At 33.4% G+C, this 21,133-nt stretch overlaps 1 protein-coding gene across 2 annotated transcripts in view; it reads right to left on the bottom strand.

Annotated features, from left to right (window-relative positions):
• Positions 1 to 21,133, bottom strand: part of LOC115213303 (BAI1-associated protein 3-like) — a 1,469,361-nt gene that overhangs the window by 1,311,018 nt on the left and 137,210 nt on the right. For both annotated transcript variants that reach the window (XM_036504187.1, XM_036504188.1), the window contains exon 2: positions 359 to 522. The gene's annotated coding sequence lies outside the window, so the exon portion shown is untranslated. The remainder of the gene's footprint in view (positions 1 to 358; positions 523 to 21,133) is intronic.

Genomic DNA, 21,133 nt, shown 5'->3' with positions numbered 1-21,133 from the left:
TATAGTGATATTTCGAAACATTTTTCTTGATTGGTTCTATTGTGAAACCTATAATTCATCTATATATGAAATTGAGTGCCTTTTTTTTATTATCTTTTATATATTATTCTTAAGCTTAAAGGTAAATTTTATAGAAACGAGATGAACGAAATCTTAGACTGTACTAGCATACGTCATACAATGAAAAGCTAATGCTTCATTTTTTTATTCTCATACAACCTCACTAAAGTAAATTATATGATTTTTTCTCCATAAAAATTTATTTACGTAGAGTCAAAAGCATAAGTATATCAGGAGCTGAAACAAAATAACCAAGCCTGTAAGCAGTGATAATAAGAGAAAGTTTTTAACTACATACCAATATTTATGATTGTAATTCCAATATGTAACAGTGTTGAGAATGTAAAATGTCAATTTTGTTTGCGATGTATCCAATCAAAGAATATAGTTTATTCTATGAATATATTTCCTTGTGGCAGTATATAGCCTTTTTGGGTTCCTTGATATTTGTACTGGTTAAATCTATAAATTGAAAGAGAAAAAATAAAATGCTCATTAGGTTAATATAAGTGTTAATATATATAGCAAATATACGTGTGCTGGATGTGAGCTAACAATGTGCAGTAAATTCGAGTCAGTTCTTGCTGTTTACACGACTCATCTTTAATGAAGCAAACATATCATTAAAGGTGTCCAAAGCAGAACGATCACAGGTACAGTGCAGCTACTACATTGCCAAGCATGTTTTGTTTTTATTAAGATAAGAGATGTTTAAGTCGAAATATGTAAGTATTATCTAGCAAGTCAAGCAGCCGCGTAGAGGTCTTTCTGTTAGTTTGATCTTCGTTGATAGTAAAATTAATGTCCTTATACCATAACAGTATCATATTGGGTATGGGCACCAATGCTCAATAAAACGGATAAATATGTGATCCGTACCTCTGATCAGTAAATCATTTCGTGTCAAACATACGGTTAAAGACGAAAGAACTACCCAGTAGATTTCCTTGCTAAATTTAACAGCCAAAATACGTTCTGCCATTTTAAGAAATGAAGGTAACATTGACCAATGCAGCTGTAGATTAATTATGCCTGAAAACAAAAGCTGATATTATCACGAAAGCATGTATTATCAAAGAGAACTTATGAGCAGTAGAGAAATTAATGTTTTGAAATATTTAAAATCCATTTGCTTAATTTTGCAACATGTTTCTCTAATGCAGTTTTGATTAAGACAAAATAACATATAAAAACCAATTTGTGATACATGCAATTACAATACGAAGTTTTCTTATTACCAGCATTAATAAAAGATTGTGTGAACATTTTAATTATCAGGAAATATTTTAGGACGTTTGCCTATTCCTGGAAGCATTGGAGCCGCATTGCATGCAACGTCTGGTATACGGCATAAGAATTGGTCTACCGACAACAAATTCCAACTACTAAGTGACAGACAGCTGTTTATATACATACATACCTCATTTATATATGTGTGTGTGTGTGTGTATGTGGGTATGGATGTATGTACGTATGTATGCATGGAGGTAGGTAGGCATTATCAGAATGAAACAAAATATAATTTTTTATAGAAAGTAATAGTCTAAGGCAAAGTATCTTCAATTATTGAACTACTACTACTACTACTACTACTACTACTACTACTACTACTACTACTACTACTACTACTACTATCACTAATGCTACTGCTGCTACTACTGCTGCTGGTACTGCTGTTGTAGATACCCTAGTATACATATTGTCATAGGCGTGGTACTAATGTATGTAATTTCTTGTATTGCTTTCAGATTAGCAGCGTTCACATTTCAACCATATTCCACTTCATTTACACGTTGGAAGCTGAGGAAAAGCTCGTAAATTGCGCTATGCTCCCACTGGTTAAACTTGGTTAGCCGGTGGTATGATGTATTTCAGTCGTAGAAAATGTAGAGCTGACGACTTATATAATATTTTATATAAATACAGGCACTCAAATGAAAATATCTTTCTCCTCCTCTTTTGAAGACACCTTTCTCCCTTCTTTCTACTCTTCGCAGAGAGAATAGTGGATAAATCTAATCTTCTGATACCTGAGCAGGAGTGATTATTCTTATTCTCTTTTATTATTATCTATTTTATTTATGGCTATCACTTCAATTGTTACTTATGACCTGCACTTCAATTGTTTGAACCCATTCATCTGGAATATATTTTCCTTCATTGAATTTAACCCTTAAATACCTTTGCCTTTATTACTCTATATTTTGTTGCGATATTTTTTTCCTACGTTCCTTTCAATTGGTTACACTGTTGTTATTTATTATACCTGTCATGAAAATATTCATTTATTCACTTATTGTCTCATCCATTTCTACTATTAATTGCTACTGGTTGTAAAGTTCATGATTTGCTATTTTTTCTATTGAAAAATTTCATTGCATTTTTTAACCATTCTAAAATCTGCCCACCTCGCTTCCTTCTTCTATATCAATAGACACTTCATTTCTTCTATTATTTAATTGTTCCTTACTCCTTCTTTCTTCCCTTTCCCCTTTTTTCTCTTCTACATTATTTACATTATTTACATTTCACGAATATTTGTCCTCATCTTGTTTGTTGCTAACACAACGTTTCGGCTGTTATACACTCCAGCGTTCATCAGGTGTCATGGGGAAATTTCTAACATGGGTTCTCATTGCTAAGGTATTTTTCGATGTAATTATTATTATTATTATCATTATTATTACTTCTATTATTATTATTACTATTATTATTATTATTTAGCTCACTGTTTGGAATCGAACTCGGAATTGCGGACTAATAACCCCAAGATTCCGAGTCCGATACCAAGCAGTGACCTGAATACTACTACCACTACTACTACTACTACTACTACTACTACTACTACTACTACTACTACTACTACTACTAATAATAATAATAATAATAATAATAATAATAATAATATAATAATAATAATAATAATAATAATAACATCGAAAAGTATCTTAGGAATGAGAACCCAGGTTCGAAATTTCCCAAAGACACTTGATGAAGGCTGGAGGGTATATCAGCTGAAACGTTGTGTTAACAACAAACAAGATGAGGACAAATATCCGACAAATGTAAATAATGTATATAATTCCTCATCTCTTAAATATAGAATTGTATTTTTCTCTTCTGTTCCCTCTTTTTCGTTTTCCGTATTCTTTTTTCATGTTCCTCTTTCTTTTATGTCTTCTCCACCTATCCCCATCGCTACTTTATCAGATTTCCTCTCCACCACCATATTCCATGACAAAAATTCTATACATAAAGAGGGGCAAAGCCTATAAATTATCCGTCATAACGTTTCTGATGATTCTGTGCACCTGATGTAGAGTAGCAAGAGTGTGACGTCACGAAAATAAACTATATATAAACACAGGCATGGTAGTGTGGTAAGAAGTTAACTTCCGAAGCACGTGCCTTCCGATTCAGTCCCACTGTGTGACACTGTGGGAAAATGTCTTCTAATAAAGCTTCGGGCTGACCAAAGCCTTGTGATTTCATTTGGTAGACGGAAACTGAAAGAAGCCTGTCACACAAACACACACACATATGCAACGTATATTATATATATGTTTGTGTGTGTGTGTGTGTGTGTATGTTGCGAGTGTATTTATATGTGTGTGCGTGCGTGCGTGCGTGCGTGAGTGTACATATGTTTGTCTTCAACCACCGCTTGACAGCCTGTGTTGGTGTGTTTACGTCCCAAAAACATAGCGGAAGAAAGGATTCCCAAGTTTTTGTACGAACTTTTATTGGCTAAGTCTACAATGAGGCTCACCCTAAATATGCCCTTCTTGAAAATCAGACAACGTTTTGTGTCTGGTATTCGTGACATGATTGTTTCCTACAAACAATTAAGTACAGTGTAATGTGCAGTGAAAAATAATCTTTTCTACTCTAGGTACAACGGTCAGTCGATTAGATCAACCTCAGTACGCAACTGGTACTTAATTTATTGACCCCGAAAAGACGAAAGGCAAAATCGACCTCGGCGGAATTTGAACTCAGAACGTAAGGACAGATGAAATGCCGCTAAGCATTGTGCTAACTTATCTCCCAGCACACATTGAAAAATAATACGTTAACAAATTTGGTGCACAAGTTCAGTCCGCACAGATAAAACAATATAATGAGGATGGTCTGTTTACTATTGAGATGTATGTGGAAACATGTGTGTATGTGTGTGAGAGAAAGAGAGAGGAGAGAGAGAGAGAGAGAGAGAATGAGAGAAAAAGAGAGAGACAGACAGAAACAGAAGCTCTTCGTTGTATCGTACTTGCTTACGATATTTCCTTTAATGTGATAAAGTGATATAGATACAGAGGTTATTGTTATGGAAATATATATATATAATCATTGAACAAGTGGTAGATCCAATGCATTATTAATGTTTACAGGGTTGCTATATACATTAATAAAACATTTTTTTTTCATTTGTTAATATGTTTCGACAAATGGTTAAATTTATTTCACAATCGACACCATTCGCATTCTGGCTGGATGACGGTGCATAAGCTAGGATATTAACAGTGTATTCATTATAATTATTAATGTTATTGATGTTGTTATTTACTTTTAGTCTGCATGTTTGTTACAATCGCTTACCGAGACACACTCAGCGCACTAAGGCAAGTGAAGGGTAAGAGATGTTATAGAATGACTGAAAGCTTGCGGGGAGCAGTAGCGAAATATCTTCATGTTATATATTCATGTATTCTTCTTCTTCTTCTTCTTCTTCTTCTTCTTATTATTATTATTATTATTATTATATTATTATTATATTATTATTATTATTATTATATTATTATTATTATTATTATTTATTATTATTATTATTATCATCATCATCATCATATTATTATTATCATCATCATCATCATCATCATCATCATATTATTATTATTATTATTATTATTATTATTATTATATATTATTATTATTATATATTATTATTATATTATTATTATTATTATCATTATTATTATTATTATTATTATTATCATTATCATCATTATTATTATTATCATCATCATTATCATTATTATTATTATTATTATATCATCATCATCATCATATTATTATTATCATCATCATCATCATCATCATCATCATTATATTATTATTATTATTATTATTTATTATTATTATTATATTATTATTATTATTATCATCATCATTATCATTATTATTATTATTAATTATTATTATTATATTATTATTATCATTATCATCATTATTATTATTATCATCATCATTATCATTATTATTATTATTATTATTATCATTACCATTATTATTATTATTATCATTATTATTATTATTATATATTATTATTATTATTATTATTATTGCCTTTGCACAGCTTCTAACGCTGGAAATGTATTAGTGTGTCAGCTGTTCACTACCAGTGAACTAAGGCAACCCACCTTATTTTTCGAGCACCTTCTGGAATATTCGAGTGGTTCCAAGCACAAAAAACCATCAGATTTATTTAAATTTAGCTTGCCAAAATATTTTCGTCGCAGCACGGAATTTTGTCAGGGAACAGGTCGCGATCTCAAAGCGACGAAAATGTTTTCGCGAATTAAATTAAAATTTTTAAGTGAATCTAACGGTTTTTGTGTGTTTCTTGAATGGCCTATAAGCACTTTCCATGCTGCAATTGTTTTCGTTCCAGCACACGATATCAGTTCAGGTCACTTGCTATGCAAGTACATTTCCGAAATATATATATATATATTCATGAATATGTATCTTGCGTTGTGTTTTCCCTCCAACCAGCGCGCTTGACAACTGATGTTGGTGTGCTTACGTCCCCGTGACCTAGTGGTTCGGCAAAGCTAATCGATAAAATAATTACTACGTTTACAAAGAGTAAGCCGTTTAAGACGGTGCTACAGCATGGCCACAGTCAAATGATTGAATCATGTAACACAATATCAGAATAACAGAATATTCTATTTACACTGCGTTAAACGCTTTGACGGGCAAAACATATCAAGTGCAAAACCATTTCAAATATGGTTTCTTAAGCAGAAAAACCTATTTGCTTTCTATCAGATAATATATTGTCCTAAAGAGCATCTAATTTAACTACTAATGAGTTGCTAAATTAGTATAATTACAAGAACACTTTTGAGATTAAGTACATTCATTAACGAACGGAATTAATCAGTTCCAATGCAAATCAAGATGATGAGATTTTAAACCATGTCTATTAATTAAAATAGTTTTATTTTTTTCGTGTGAAGGCACATGGTATAAACGATAAAAAATTTATCATCATCATCATCCTCAGCTCATAGTTCCATTATCTGGATCGTGAAACCCATTGTGTTCGTTTTGACCCTTTTCCAGTGCACCAGTCTATTGAGATGCAACAAATACAAGCTGGGTGCAGTCCCAGGTCTTTCACATACACCTTCTCTCTCTTTCGCTCTCTCTCTCTCTCTCTCTCTTTCCCTTTTCTAGCTGTTGCATCTAAGATGTTTTACTTGGTTGATAAGAGTGAGGGTGCCCTTAAGATTTTTATATCAGCTCGCAAAACAACAAACATTTTAGACATTTAGCGAAAGTCTGGTTATGTAACAAAGTCATAGACAGTTGCGAGTGATGACAGGGTGTACTCTATCGTTCTTTTGACCTCAACATATATAGACCTCAAGGAGAAACTGAGAGGGGGTGGAGCTATCATATTTTTATATCACTCAGAGTTGTGCTTCAGATAAGTTTTACTGTGCGTAAAACATTTTTATACCTTGCAATACATACTTTATAATTAGCAACATATACATATCCATATATATATATATATATATATATATATATATATATATATATATAATATATATATATATGGAAGATACTGGAGGAGCTGGGACCAAACATTGGAATTGAAAGTTATACCAGACCTCGAAACGGATTTCGCTACACTCTTCCAAAAGTCCCAGCTGTCTCATCTAGGGCGAGGATCATGTACTGCAATAGCTTGGCATTCAAGGGTCCACAGCTATTTAACTCCTTGCGAAAACATCTGAGAGATCTCCATAGAGTGCGAGTATATGTTTTCAAGAAACAATTTGATCTCTTACTACCCAAGATCTTAGATGTACCAATACCAAGGCAGGAAACTAAAAAGAGGACAGCAATATCGAACTGCCTCCTTCTCCAAAAGCCAAGCCTATAGAATTGGGCAATTAAAAAAGATGGTTACAATGGCGTTAACCCAGTATGGCCGCAGCTTCAAGGCTGAAACATATAAAAGAATATATATATATGTGTGTGTGTGTGTGTGTGTGTGTCTACATATATCTTTTACTTGTTTCAGTCATTAGACTTTGGCCATGCTAGACAGCTGCCTTAAAGAATTTTAGTCGAATAAATCGGTCCCAGTACTTTTTTAAAACCTGGTACTTACTCTATCAATTTCTTTTTTCCCAACCTCTAAGCAACATGGATATAAACACACCAAAACACACACATATACTTACACACACACACACACACACACACACAAACACACACACACATATATATATATATATATATATATATATATATATATATATATATATATGCGACGGGGTTCTTTCAATTTCCATTGACCAAATCCACACACAAGCCTTTAGTCGGCCCGAGGCACACACACCGAAGTTGCCATGCAACAGCACTGAACCCGAAACCATGTGGTTGGGGAACAAACTTCTTATTGCTCATATTCATTTCTTCGATATTCATTTCTTACGTCATAAATGTTATTCCTTTTATTTCCACGCTTTACCGATGCCCAACATCGCTTTTTCCTCAGAATCTTCATATTCATGACTAGTCTCTAAAACCTGGTTGCAAAATTCAAATAGTTGACTGCTGAAAAAAATTATCTAGGCCAGCATTTGTCGTATTAGAGTAGTTGAGCATTAAGTTTTAAGTATGAAAAATAAATATTCCACCACTAACATGACATGTCAAAGACAGGAAGGCAAATATGACAGGCATGACTGATGTCATGATTTCTTAAGCTGCAGAAGTGAACGGTTTTCATGAAAAACATTAATTACCAGCAACGATTCTACAGTAGTTTGTAATGACACAAATCCTGGTTAATAATCTGGTGAAATTCTTCTTAGAATAGAGCCAAATAATCTTCTTAATTAAGTGTGAGGTCTGACAGATCATGCTGACGACGTTGATTGCATCCTTGCGATTTTTAATCTCATCTACTTGACTGACCATCTTGCTATCAAGACACTTCGACCCTACTATGAATTATGCTGACGTCGGTGGAGCAGAGATTTTCTGATCATGTCATTTGAAAAATCTGACAAAATGATTTCAACTGCAATATTTATCCACATTAAGAAGAGAGTGGCAGTTCCATCTTGGAATGGAAAGGTGTTTCTAATTAGATTTGTGATAATAAGCTTCTAAGTGCCAAGTAATTCTATGTATTAAACATTTTAAAATGTTGTTAAACGAGGCAATAATCCTGGCATTATTATATGTTGTTCATCTCCATATCTTATAGCTTACATTTTCAGATTTATGATGCCATTTGCGTTTTACATTTTAATGAGTTATCATGATCGAAAGTAAATATGGTCTTTCCCTGGGAGCTTAGGTGTCGTCAGAAAATAGTTACTTCTACCACTGATTAAATGTAAACAATGCTTTTAATAATTTAGCAACAAACTCACCAAAGTTAACTTTCCTCCCTCTAGAATCGATAAAATAAAGCACCGGTCTAGTACTTGTGTTACCTAAATCTCCCCTTTCAAAACAGCTGACTATTGTATCTAAATTAGTTATTATCTATGAACATATTAACACTAACATATGACTAATCCAAGTGAAATAGACTTTCGAAATTTCCAATTTTCTTCACTTGGGGGAAACCAAGAATATATAAACAAGTACTCGTAATAGTACGTATTAGCACTTTAGTAACGTTGACCTAACGCTCACGTGTCTTTTGTAATTATGCTTTTGCTCGTAACAACCTAATTATATTCCCACTTTACACCAATTCCCCAAACATTTACTTTAACAGAATTTCTTCCAAAGCTCTATTAAATTTTGAAGTTTTAGCATTCAATGCTCTGCTTGGAACCATCTTCTTTTCCCATCATCATTCTAGTAAAGCATCAATCAGTTTCAATTGTCCAATTCCTGTGCTTTACAATATTGCACGTTTCAAATCCTTATTCACTATTTTTATCTTTGTTCACTGTCAGTTATGTATGTCTTACTGTTTGACAGTCCTTGCGATTTGATGACAGCTCACTTGCTTCAACAAGCGTTACTTCACCTGTCGAATTGCCCAGAAATCTGACGGTACTTGCATACCTTTCATTTTCACAATGTTGTTGGCAGCTTGTAACAGCATTTATATACGGGAATTATGAAGAGAAGCTGTGAATTTATAACGATGCACTTTTAACTACCTGCTTTTTTTTTAAAACGCTACATTCAATTTTATTATTCTCAGTGGAACAAAATGTCGTGAAATTATTTCTATGTTCTTTTTTATAAGTCCAAATGTTCTGTTAGATGTAAAACGTGTGTATCGAAATGAAAAATGAAATACAGTGCAACTAAATGATAGCAAGACCGTAAATCTATATATATAAAACTCTAGTTGTGTGAGTGTCTGTCCCCTTCGATTTAGATTCCTAACTCCTCCGACATTTTGCGGTGCAGTTTAACCAAATTCGGGTATCTTATAGTCGTGATTCATATCGAGCCCGTCTGACTATTAGCGCGCGTCAACGATGAGTCTACGATTTTAAAAATAATTTAACATCATTTTTTATTCCATTTTAATGCATAAAATGCATCGTGTGTCGATAGCGGCGGAGTTGGCGTCCACGCTCACAGCTGCACCTGTTTGCTTCTCCCCCTTCCCTCCCTCGTGAAGCTGTGGGGAAGGGAGTGTAAAGAAATCAACGTCGTAATGCGTTGCTAAGGAAACCAGCGTTCTTTTAGAACAACGACTTCATGGCTTGAAGACACTGAGTCAACGATTTAAAAAAAAAATTATCATCATTTTTTATTCCATTTTCAATGCATTTTTTTGCTATAACTCTCTAAAAATGCTTATATAGTTATTTCCCTTACAAACCCGAGCAACGCCGGGCAATACTGCTAGTATGATATAAAAGGTAATATATTTTACTTGTGCATATTTTTTACGAGAATACAAAGTATGCTTCGTGCGTAATAAATAGATATTTTTGAATATAAATTTTTAAGAAATAATATGCATGTCTGTCTATCTATCTATCAATATATCTGTCTAGCTTTCTACCTACCTACCTACCTACCGACCGACCGACCGACCGACCTACCTACCTACCTACCTACCTACCTACCTACCTACCTATTTCTCTGTCTGTATATCTTTATATATAAAAGTGAAGTTGTATGCTGTCTGTCTCCTACGATATAGATTCCTATGTACTCCCAACATTTTGCGGTGCAGTTTAACCAAAACCGGGTATCTTATAGTCGTGATTCATGCCGAGCCCTTCTGGGTATTAGCGCGCGTCTACGATGAGTCTACGATTAAAAAAAAATACAATCAATTGTTCACATTTTTAATGCATTGTTGGCATATATAAGGGAAGTAACTCTCTAAAAATTTATTATTAAATCTCAGAACGTAAAAAGCTACAGTAACACCCCCCTTTGTGGTTAGCCATATTGAGATGGCTATTATACTTTACATCTCTAAAAATGCTTATATAGTTATTTCCCTTACAAACCCGAGCAACGCCGGGCGATACTGCTAGTTTATAATAATACACTGTATTAATTCAGGTAAATGAACGTGAATGCATCGTATGGTTAACAACATAACAGTAATCTTAGAGTGAATAAGTGCTTTTTTTATGTCGCATGACGTCACTGACGTCTTCAGACCTGAAATTGTTAATTATAGTTAAAGACGTAAGAGTTAGTTGCTCAAGACAGACCTCCATCTTGAACATATAAAGACGAAATGGGCCTAAAATAAGTAAGATTAAGATTTTCGACACAAGGAACAGGTATATTAGGTTAATATCTTAGGCATAGTAGGTTAATATCTCAATTAGGTTAATTATCGCAATTATATTTTATAATATAAGTTAATTACATGGCTAGAGTATCTCAATTATGTACGCAAGATATTCGAATTATGCATGGTAGAATATTTGAATAATGTAGGCTAAAATATATTCATTGTACATTCCAGAAAACCGAAATTATACATGTTAGAATATCTAGCTTCTATGCCGGTTCCTGTCATGTCTGTGCTTCAGTTAGTTCTTCAATTATATACTCCACATGGTATAGGCAACAGGTTGTTGGTGTCAGTTAGCCTGAGTTATGTAGGGTACGACACATAAGTGACAACAGCATATGTGTGTGCGCGTGCAAACGTGTGCGCGTGTGTGAAGTGTAATATGGGTTTAAAGTCCAAGTGAATAGTTTATAAGCACTACGTGAGGTATCAAACTTGCTTAATTAAACAATTCTTCAATAAAAGCCACTGTAATCCATGTCGGCCTTAAAATTACTTTTCAATCACGGAAATAATTTTAGTAACAGGTCACAGAGTATAGAAAAGAAAACAAAAGAATGAAGAATTTTATATCCTTTAATTCGCTCATACTTGATTCAGATGGGTATTTAAACATTCTGTGATGCAGTAAACATGCGTATTAATTGATCCCATATTTGATCCATTAACTTTCTACAAATATAAAGAAATTTAAAACTATCCTATACTTATCAAATTTATACAATACAGTGTGATGTAAGTATACTTTTCCCTATATTATTAGAGCTTTGTCGATCAAATATGGGGTCCAGTAATATGAATGGTTACTTCATCTCAGCATTTTGAAATTCCAACCCATCCGAAACGCGCGTAAGCTCATTAGAGACAGTACATTTCTCTATCTATTGTTTTTCTTTATTTGTATCTCTCTCTCCCTCTCTCTCTATATATATATATATATATAGAGAGAGAGAGAGAGAGAGAGGAGGGGGAGAGAGGGAGAGCTAGAGACGAGACAAACGGAAAGATATTGAAAATATTTAGTGTTTGTCCGGACGAAAGACATAAATATTTTTGTTTTTATATAACAATACTGTAACTCCACCCCCACGGATTGCCCACCCATGTTCTCGACCCTATCAGAAGAAAAGTAAAAAATGGTGTGAGTATAGAGCCGAAACGAGTACCGCAAACTAATTTGCTCTACCTTCCTATGATTCTGGCTAACACGCTTCCTACTGCACAGCATCTGATCGGACGTTCTTCTAAGTCTGTCAGTGTATTATTTACAACACTTAATTATTCTATTTTTGTAGTTATTCGAACCGGAGCGAGCCAACAGCATCAGAAGCAGTAGCTGATTGGCTCAACTGCCGAAACTTTGTGACTCACTAGAAATTGAGGACATTAGACCAAATCTATCAGCGTATAATAATAATTATTCATATGCATACGGTTATTTATGTGAGGAAAGAAATGTATAAAAATCATATATTTGATTTTGAAATTCTCTTTTATATCCTAACAGATAACTATTTAGCTTTCTAAAATCCAGTTCATTATCTTTCAGAGAATAATGAAGCTTGCTGGCCACTTGTTTACATTCTCGAGAAGAGGTTAATCACTGGAGTATAAGTATAACCTCTTGAGTTTTGCTGGTATACCGCAGTTTACAATCCAAAATTCTACTGCTCTGTCTGTGTTATTTTCCTCTCAAGCCCCTAGAGTTTATTCAGGAGAGAATATTTCGCTGTTTCTTCGGGCGGTCGAAATTGAAATGTTTCCTCACACAATGCGTCAGTTATAGTCTCACTGCTATTATCTTATGTGTTTACAATATCCTTCATCATGGAGAAAATAAATCATCGATGAAGAATATTAACTGTCGTACCTTGTTTTGACACTCTAGCAATCAATCAGAATATTACCCGAAAATAAACGAAGAAAATAAACCAGATTAACAGAGCATCAAATACTGTTAAATGAAAATTCTGAAAGCTTCATTAGTAATTTTGCTCACAGTTTTATGTTATTTCTAATTCAGTTCTCATATCGCCCAGTACAAATATTCATTTGTTTCACTTCTCTTGTTAAAATATAAATAACAAGATACAGAGAAATCTGAGATGTCTTCCTAAATATTTATTAAATCAAGCAACTGAAACATTAGTGAATGTCTGGCGGAATATATTTGATATTTATTTCTTTAAAGCATTTCTTTAAAAGCTTTTCGAAGTATGACAATCTAGATCAGAAAAATATTTATATTTCGTTGTGTCCACAGTAATTGAAAATGAATGAGTGTTTTCTTTTGTGTTTTTCTTTCAAATGCACTTTTTTTTTCTAACTAAATAAGAAATAGCTCTAAGTAAGAATAGTATAAAATAATTGGAAAAAACAAAATAATTTATGAGTTGAAATGCAAAAGTACATCCGAATTATATCAGATATATCGCAGGACAATTATTTTATGAAAGTTGGACCTACATTTCATACGTGAGGAATCGATAGGTGCTAGAAATAGAAAGGCTTGTAACAAGCACAGATTTACAAACACACACGCGCATACGCACATACAGACACATATGCACAGGCACAGGCACCCCCCCCCCACACACACACACGCACACGCACTTATGTACAACTATAGATTTTATCTTTTACATTTCTCAGCCATGCTAGGCTTTCATGAGATTTAGTCTTAAAAATATGTTACAGGAATTGTTTTAACCTTGGTACTTATTCTATCAATTTATTTTGCCAAACATCTAAGGTACCAGGACGCAAACAAACCTCATTGGCTGTCAAGTGTTCAGTGGGAGACAAGCACAGACACAAAAACACATACATATGAACATATAAATATATACAAATGACTACTAACCCGGACCTCCAGCAGTGGGACTGAATCCAAGTTCGTTTGGCTGGAGATTTTTACCTACATAATCATTACTGCGCATATATATATATATATATATATATATATAGGCGCTGGAGTGGGCTGTGTGCTAAGAAGCTTGCTTCCTAACCACATTGTTCCGGGTTCAGTCCCACTGCGCGGCACCTTCGGCAAATCTCTTCTACTGCAACTTCGAATCGACCAAAGCCTTGTGAGTGGATTTTGTAGACGGGATCTGAAAGAAGCCCGTCGTATATGTATATATTTATATATATATCTTTTTTACTATAGGCACAAGGCCTGAAAATTAAGAGAATGGGGATAATCGATTACATCGCCCCCAGTGTTTTACTGGTACTTAATTTATCGACCCCGAAAGAATGAAAGGCAGAGTCGACCTCGTCGGAATTTGAACTCACAACGTTGCTAAGCATTTCATGCAGCGTGCTAACGATTCTGCCATGTGTGTGTGTGTATGTTTGTGTGTTTGTGTCTATGTTTGTCCCCATACCATCCCTTGACAAACGATGTTGTAGTGTATATGACCTCGTAACCTAGCAGTTTGGCAAAGGAGACAGATAGAATAAGTATTAGGCTTACAAATAATACGTCCTGGGTCGATTGTTTCGATTGAAGGCAGTGTTTCAGCATGCCCGCAGTCAAAATGACTGAAACAAGCAAAAGAGTATAAATATATAGAGATAGATAGATAGACATACACATACACTCACACACAGACACACAACCACACATTCACATATATAATACTATCGACAAAATTGCAATAAACATGTAATAACATTTTTCTCTTTGACCCTTTGTCAGGTTATTAGGAAACAGAAGAGAGAAAATCAAAGTTGAGTGTCTGACTTGTTTGCATAGATTTGTACATATTAATGCTGTTGAACACCCGACCTGGCTGGCAACATACTAATGGTTTGTATTTACATGAATCCGATTGGAAATGAATGTTTCATTTCTGTATTGCATAGCATGAAATTACGTAGTTTTCTGAGAAGTGTAGGACGTTCGTTCTAGAAGCATTATTGATTTCACACTCTGGAACTAACCTTGTGTTTTAGAGCCAGCATTTTTCTTTCTTTTTTTTATTTTTACTTTTTCTTAGTATTTGTACATGACACTGGTCGGTTGAAACATTTGAGGCTTCTCTCTTGAACACCCTTTTTTTTTTTCAGTAAATCAACTCGACCAAATCTAAACTAAACTATTAATTTACTATTTTTGTTTCGTATTATGTGAAAGTACGTCTAGTTCTTTCTTTCTTTCTTCAGTCTGAAAGCTTATCTTTTTAGTTTTAAAATTTTGGTGAAAATCACATATAATCATCACAACAAATAACAAATAATCATCATAGATGTAACATCTCTAAAGTTATTTGGCTAGCAAAAAAATTTACTTACATATTATGGATTGAAAATTATAGAACTAAATCTTAGTAGAAACACTGGACTGCTGTTGATGTTTCTATTTTTTAGCCTCAGGTGAACGCAACCTGAGAAAACCTCTTATAAAATTATATTTATTGTGATATCCGGGCTCTTAAGCATGTCGAGAAGAATATAATGTAATGTAGCCTTTCCGTCTTTTTTAACACGTTTATTTTCTTCGTTTACATAGCTCATTTTCGAGTAATATTCTGATTGATTGTCAGAGTATCAAACAAGGTACGACAGTTAATATTCTTCATCGATGATTTATTTTCTCCATGATGAAGGATATTGTGAGACATAAGATAATAGCAGTGAGACTATAACTGGCGCATTGTGTGAGGACACATTTCAATTTCGACCGTCCGAAGAAACAGCGAAATATTCTCTCCTGAATAAACTCTAGGGGCCTGAGAGGAAAATAACACAGAGCAGTAGAATTTTGGACTGTAAACTGCGGTATACCAGCAAAACTCAAGAGGTTATACTTATACTCCAGTGATTAACCTCTTCTCGAGAACGTAAACAAGTGGCCAGCAAGCTTCAAAATTTGCTGCCTAAAAATTGCTGCCAAACGACAAAATAGAATCTTATTTGTTAACTATTGAATAACTAATTATTCAAACAAAACATTATTTAATTTGCTTCAACATTCCTTTACGGTATTTATTCTATCAAACCGTTTTGCCAAAACCCGGTATTCCACCATTAATAATCTGGTGAAATCGCAAACCTTGAAATTACAGACGGAAAGATGTTGATGCAATTAAAGTAACTGCATTTTTTTAAATAACCGTACTACCAAGCATGCAAAAACAAGGAAGCCTCAACTCACTTTCAACTCCTGCAACCTAAACGTTCTACATTTTCGTGTATTCAGGGGATATTATACAATTATTGCAATTAACACTGAATACTTTTTAAAGTACATAAATATTTGGACGTAATTCGTCACATTACTATACATAACATCTAATGATTTTTTATGAATATATCTATGTATCTATAATCACCGTGATACTATGACCTTTTAGCATAGATGAATGTATTAAAAAACAAATTGGTAGATATTCACTCGTCGATTGATTGATTGTCTGTTAGTATCCTACGTTTAATACGACATATTTTTAGATAAAATAGAAGTAAATTAAAGGGGCGGCAGTGTCATACTATTGTGTTTCTTGTTTTCTTATCTTGGCAGACAAATATGCTTTAAAAGATTTCTTCTGAAATATCAAAAAATACGGATCTTTTCGGTTTGAACGGCAGTTTTTAACATAATTTCTAGGTAACTAAAACATTTTAAACTTCGTATACTGGTAGAATGTGTTTATAAAAGAACTTTTTCTCTTGGCCTTATTGAGAAAATTCTGTAGTTTGTAAGATATTTGTTGTTGTTTTTTATTCAATTTCTGCAATTTCAAGCAATCAATGACGTCTATTGAGGTAAAAAAAAACATTCTGTGCCGTATGAATATATCCCTCGCTTAAGAAACAGATTGGGTTTATTTACATTTGTGAAGAAAAAAATATACCCTTCCCCCCCACCCCTAGCCCTAACCCTAAAACAGATTGAAATGCAATAGATCGATACTAGGGTCATAATTATGGGTGACAATTTCATATGACACCGCTAGAAAAAACTGCCGTTCAAACCGAAAAGATACAAAAATACTAAACTGCTAATGTAGAATGTGTGAATAAATTGTAGCAAGTTGAAAATATATGTATATATTTAATTGTAGACGACAATATTTTCAAAACGTTTGATAATTACAGCTTCATATCTTAAAAGATATCGATTGAGTAAAATCTTTAATATTTCCTTGGTAATTTACTGCAATATTTGAAATTTAAATGGGTATTTTAATTAACTTTCTTATAACAGAGATTGTTTTAAGTGGTAGAATGCATAGTAAAAATGTGGCAGAAGTGTTAGTATCGAAATATGCAGCATTTGATTACAGTTCAAATCTCTGTAGGGTCGATTTTAGTTTACATTCTTCATAGATGATAAAAATTAAACAACCAATGAAATACTTGACTTAATATAATTCACAATTCTGATCCCTTGCATGAACGTTATGAATCAATATTTTAGAATACTTTGACGTTTAAGGCAATCATTCAAGTCTAAAAGAGAATAACTAAATCTGTAATTCTAGTGGTTCTTAATTGATTAAATATTAAGAGGACATGCTATATTAATTTTCCGACATACATTTCACGAAATTATTTGGAATATCACGAAGGCATGGTTTAAAGATAAATTAATTTATTTCCTTAGCATGTGTAATGTGCTACGATCTTTACAAGTCTGTACGTGTCGTATGCACTCAAAACATAAAAGCAAAAATGAAAAATATAATAATCCAACTGGGATAGTGAAAGACATCTATAATAGTCAAGGCTATTGATTTGAATGAGTGTTTGGAATGAGTAATGACGACGTTGCCTTTTGCAAAATCTTTCCCGAAAATATCTCCGACCATTAACCTGGAAGCATATATATATATATATATATATATATATATATATATATACTAGCAGTATCGCCCGGCGTTGCTCGGGTTTGTAAGGGAAATAACTATATAAGCATTTTTAGAGAGTTACTTCCCTTATAGATGCCAATTCGAGCTTTCTTAGCCATTTCTGTTTTGGTGTCTTCGAGCCATGAAGTCGTTGTTTTAAAAGAACGCTGGTCTCCTTGACAACGCTTTACGACGTTGATTTCCTTAGACTCCCTTCCCCACAGCTTCACGACGGAGGGAAGAAGGGGAGAAGCAAACAGGAGCAGGTGTGACCATGGACGCCAACTCCGCCGCCATCGACACACGAAAAATTATGCATTAAAATGGAATAAAAAATGATGTTAAATTATTTTTAAAATCGTAGACTCATCGTAGACGCGCGCTAATACTCAGACGGGCTCGATATGAATCACGACTATAAGATACCCGAATTTAGTTAAACTGCACCGCAAAATGTGGGAGTAGTTAGGAATCTAAATCGAAGGGGACAGACACTCACACAACTACAGTTTTATATATATAAGATATATCATTATACTGGGTAGCTGGGACTATATTTGAGTGTTCATCTCTGGGAAGGATTTGGGTGAGGAAACAATCCATTTATTATAATAATAATTTCTAAAATTCGGATAGACATTCCCTCATTCTGTTTGTTTTGGTTCGTTGAAGAAAATGAGCTGTCGGTTAATCGTAGTGCCACATATTCTGCAGACCTCTTATCAAAAGTATTCAAGTGCTGACCTTCCCATTTTTTTGACTATTTAGGGCTACATTGACCAGTGTGTTCTTTGCTTTAGTTTTTAGAGTGCACTATAGGGAAGTACAAGCTAATTCTAGCACATCAAAAGACAACAGTGAGACCATAACATTGGAAGAGGAAAGATGTAAAACTGTCTATCTAGAAATTCCAGGACCCTTTTATGTAACATTATATGGATACTAGGAATTCCCAATTCTGTCTCTTTATCTGGGTCTGCATGTTGGATTAGAACGGTTGGCATTGTTTCGTTCTGAATTCGTGGTACACTGGAGATCAAGCAAAAGATTACTAGTGCACATTGGCTAGGAGCTCTTTAGGACATCATATCGAATTACAGCTTAACATTTTAAAGCATTGTATGTAAGAAAATCAAATGAACATATATTTAAGACGTTCAAGTTTAGATTGTTTAAAGCTTTGAATAATATGTTTTATAATCAAAGAAATACCGTTCCACAACCTCTTGGTTATATAGATATCCAAAAATCTAGTGTAAATGTACGCCCAGATATCATTATCTAAAGTGTACAATGCAAATGATATTCTTTCCAAACCAAATATTTGTTCCGCCTGTTAATCAGATTGCAACATCATATAACTTAATTTGTAGGCAGGATAAAAATCCTGTGCATTTTTTACAGCTTGAATGGAAACGTATGCTAAACCCATGTAAAACATTGGAACTAAATTGTTTAATTTAGATTTATCCTATCTATTTATTATACTACTAGTTGATAAGAAAAGGTTTTTGTTCCAGCCATATATGAGAATTATTCGCCCAGTTTTATCTATAAGACTACAAGTATTTGCTAAGTATATTTGAAAATGCGTGACGTTTAACAATGCGTTCCACTTTTATTCTTTTCTATATCAACATATCATTACGATCGATCTCATCCTCTTCCCCCTCCTTGTCTGTCACTTATCTCTCTTTTTTTTCCTCTCTTACTCTCCACAAAATACACAATGCTTTACTGTATCTAAAGCACCTCACGAAATATTAACGAGTCATCATTAATGCAATACGAGTAGTACACACACTTTTATGCACTTCTAAAGAATTTTATATCAAAACAAATACGCAGACAGCCAAAAAAACATATACAAATATATACATTAAAGTATATTGAGAGACATATCAATGAAGGTAAAATAAGATGCTTTTGATAGGTTAATTCAATACGTGGAAAAGATTTGATGAATATCAAATTACACATATTTACATCAGTAAATAATTTCCAGATATTTTCTCAATGTAGTTCTATACATTTATGCGAGAATCTAAGTAGTAGAAACGAAGGGATATTAAGAGAGAGTTAATTCAACGCCAAAAGCTAGACTGAAAACTTTGTCAATAAAAATAATTTGTAACATAAAATTGCAACAAAATATTCTATGATATTTAAAATATATTTTGACGTGGTTTTAGCAATATTCTGCGTCGGTTATTAAACATACTATATTCCACAAAACTAACCCCATTATTGTATCTATGACAACTAGTTCAAAAACAGCATGTGATTTTCTTTTAAATTAATGAATCATCTTAAAAAGAATCACGTAAATAATGTATGCCTCGTGTCACATAAAAAGACAGAATAGTTACAGAATGGATTCTCTTTATCAAAGGTCTGAGTAATCAGAATTGTTAAACAACACCAATATCAGCAATAAGAAATAGCAACCAAATAGCCTTGAAACTAAAATGGAAAGCACTAGTTCTATAACGTTGTTCTAGGTGAAAAGTACTTCAGAAGGAGAACCTGATAATCAGGATTTTAATTACTTTCATCATGAGATTGTTGTGCCAGACCTGACCTTGTGTTAAAATGCAACAAAGCTCAAACCTAAATAACAGAAACAAAAATCACACATTGCAACGAAGGATCTTGAACCCGATTATTCGAAATGCTATAAAGAGTAGCCATAAATATCCCCAGTCACACCACCAAATCCTATTTCAATAGGAAATGCAGTCTTAGATAAACTGTCTGATAAACTGTCTGATAAATCTTTAATATTTCCTTGGTAATTTACTGCAATATTTGAAATTTAAATGGGTATTTTAATTAACTTTCTTATAACAGAGATTTTTTTAAGTGGTAGAATGCATAGTAAAAATGTGGCAGAAATGTTAGTATCGGAAATATGCAACATTTGATTACAGTTCAAATCTCTGTAGGGTCGATTTTAGTTTTCATTCTTCATAGATTGAAACTGTTTTAGTATGCCTGTTTGTCCCTTGAACAACCGTCTCTTAAAAAAAAACAAAGCTTTTATGAGTTATTCAGACCCTTTTCGAGGTATCTGAGATAGGTGAGTGGAGGAAGTTATTCTTAAATTGGAAATATGGAGTAGAGTGGATTCTAATAAAAGCTGTTATAAGCCACTTGGATTCTGTTT

The sequence above is a fragment of the Octopus sinensis genome, linkage group LG6 (assembly GCF_006345805.1).
Source record: "Octopus sinensis linkage group LG6, ASM634580v1, whole genome shotgun sequence".
NCBI lineage: Eukaryota > Metazoa > Mollusca > Cephalopoda > Octopoda > Octopodidae > Octopus > Octopus sinensis.
This window is presented reverse-complemented; position numbering and strand designations above follow the sequence as displayed.